Raw genomic sequence first — 3,310 nt, forward strand, 5'->3', positions numbered from 1 at the left:
CTCTGCGCACCAGTTCATCTTCCAGCACTTATATTCGTACCTCCAGGAGCGGTTTCGCTTCTACCGCTTCTCAGGCTGTCCAGTTTGCGGCATTTGAGTTCCTCGTCGAGCTGCGTTATAACGAGGTCTGAATGTAGAACCACCCAGGTTTCCACTACTATCCTTCCCTGCATGACAATGGTCGTGTCCGTTTTCTTATCGTTGATCCGGAGTCGGATTGTACTGCTAGCCACCTTTCTCGTTATATCACTGCTAGCTATCTTATGATTCACGAGCTGGCTTGAGAGCTGACTCGTGCTCGCACTACTTTAGCCACTACTAGAGCTTCCACTACTCCATCGTCCACGGGATTTACTCCTTATATTCCCTCCAGTTCTAGTTCACCTATTTCATGGGTTACTCCTCCGAGTAGCTCGGGCACCTCGACCGTGAATCCTCTTAGTGCTCCTGGTAAGTGGGTTTCCCTTCTCACTACCCAGTAGCTCCGATGCTCCAGCCTCATCCTGCACCTACTCCAGAGGGAGAGCCCTCGAGGTAGCGTCGTTGTGTTACGTTTAACCCAGAGCTTTCGGTTAACATCGTCGGTTCAGGATCCGAGTCCGCTTTAGGAGAGGACCCCGCAACACCAGCAGAGCTTTAGAGCACTCGAGTATACGCGATTGTCAGGTTGATGTACAGATATAGTCGTACTAGTCATGATGTTCCATTCTATGTATGAGAGTAGTCAAACTTATCATGTCATTTATCTTTTATGTACGAGTCTATGTATAATTATGTTGGAACCTTCTTTTATTCGTTGTGCTTCGTTCGTATTTCGTTTTCTTTCAGGTTTTGTCGCTGGCTTTTCTCCACTATTTTGGATGTTGCTCATCTCGGATGCGTTGTCTTGGGAAAAAAACAGGATGATGCGGGGAGGCAGCAGTAGTGCCCCTTGTGAGGATGTCCCTATTTGCCGCTCCGCACGATAGGCAGGACACTCCCCCGAGCCATACGTTCCACCACCTCCTCCACCGCCAAATCCGCCCTCCATCGAGCAAATTCTGCGTATGTTTGAGGAAAGGAGGAATAATGATCTGTTTGAAATATTAAGGAGTGTGCAAGCTATGGTTGGATAGAATGGAAATCAGAATGGGCATCACTCCAAGCTGTCAGATTTTCAGAGAAGCAAGCCTCCCAGTTTCAGTTAGGTTATTGATCCCTTGGATGCAGACAACTGGTTATGAACCATTGAGAAGAAACTTGAGAGTGCTCGTACTGAAGAGGATGACAAGGTTCCGTTTGCAACTCATTATATTGTAGGCGCTGCCGCCATATGGTGGGAAAATGCAAAAGCCATGTGGCTTGCTAATGAAGAAATCACCTGGACAAAATTAAAGGATCAATTTTGTAAATACCATATTCCCACTGGAATTATGAAGATCAAGCAGCATGAATTCCTCATGCTCTTCCGAGGAAGTCAGTCTGTGAGTGAATATTTGCATAAGTTCAATCATTTGGCCCGTTACTCTCTTCATGATGTGGCCACCGAAGAAATAAAGATTGATAGGTTTCTTGGGGGATTAAACCAGCATCTCTAATGCACCCTCAGTATGTTTGACTTCCCGGATTTCTAAACCCTGGTAAAAAAGGCTCTCATTGCTGAAAGGGAGCACAAGCTTATACATGACAATAAGTCCACAAATAACGATCACAAGCGCAAGTTCGAGCCAAGGAAGGAAGTGCAGCCAGTGCAAAAGGCTCATACCTGGCAGCATACTCAAGTAGAGTACAAGCCCAATTTGCTGCAGATGTTAGCAAAACCACTACACATGTCAAGAATGTCGTGACCAACCCAGTGCGAGAAGAGTGCCAGCGCAACAATTCTTGTTTCAGTTGTGGGCAAAACGGACATTATGCCAGACAGTGTCCCAAGAACGATAAGACTAATGCTCCATTCAGGCCTCAAGTCAACTTTGTGGGGTCATACCCTATCCAGCAAAACATCACTAGGCAGGTCCATCAGCTCTCCGCAGACGAAGCCCAAGAGAACCCTGAAGTTGTCATTGGTATGTTTTCTGTTAATAGCATACCTGCCATTATTTTATTCAACTCTGGGCTTCCCACTCTTTTATTTCACAGAGTTTTGTTGCCCAAAACAAATTCCCTTGTTCGGTTTTGAGCAAGAATATGCTGGTACAATCCCCGGGATCTTGCTCATAAGAAATCTGGTCTACCATGATCTGGAAATTAATATCAACGGAGTCCATTTTCCATCTTCCTTGATAGTCATTGAGTCTGTCAGATTGGACATTATTTTGCGGATGAATTGGTTAACCCAATATCAAGTATGTATTAATTGCACGACCCGAGAAGTCACTTTGACAAGTCAAGAGGGGCAGACTACAAAATTCTATGCCCGCAGGAGCATACCCAAGAAAGAAATGGTCTTCACTGTTGTGGATGGTGAATTCGAATTAATTCCTGTGGTCAGTGAGTTTCCCAATGTACTCCCAGAAGAACTGCCAGGCATGCCGCCAGATCGAGAGCTTGAGTTTGCAATAGATCTTGTGCCCGGGACCGCACCGTTATACAAGAAGTATTACCGGATGTATTCGTCAGAATTAGTGGAGCTAAAGAAACAGCTTGACGAGATGCTCCAGAAAGGATATATACGTCCCAGCTCTTCACCATGGGGATCACCTGCTATATTCGTGGATAAGAAAGAAGGTAGTCTTCGTATGTGTGTGGATTACCGTCAGCTGAATGATGTCACCATGAAAAACAAATAACCACTGCCCGGAATTGATGATCTGTTTGATCAACTTAGTGGGGCAAAGGTATTCTCCAAGATTGATTTAAGGACAGGATACCACCAACTCAAGATTAAAAAGGAAGATATTCCTAAGACCACATTCACTACACGGTACGTCTTTATGAATATACCGTTATGTCCTTCGGCCTCACCAATGCCCCTGCTTTCTTCATGCATATGATGAACAAGGTGTTCATGGACATCCTAGATAAATTTGTGGTGGTCTTCATCGATGACATACTCATATACTCAAAGGGTGAAGAGGAGCATAAAGGACACCTCGGAGCCGTATTACAAAGACTTCACGACCATCAGCTGTATGCCAAATTCAGTAAATATGAGTTTTGGCTCAAGCGAGTTGGATTTCTTGGGCATGTGTTGTCTGCAGAAGGTATAGCTGTGGACCCGTGCAGAGTAAAAGACGTGCTCGATTGGTTGGCACCCACAACGGTATCCCAAATCCGTAGTTTCCTAGGATTAGCTGGATACTACCATCGTTTCATTAAAGGTTTCTCCAGG

This window comes from Triticum urartu, chromosome 4 (genome assembly GCF_003073215.2).
Source record: "Triticum urartu cultivar G1812 chromosome 4, Tu2.1, whole genome shotgun sequence".
Taxonomy (NCBI): Eukaryota; Viridiplantae; Streptophyta; class Magnoliopsida; order Poales; family Poaceae; genus Triticum; species Triticum urartu.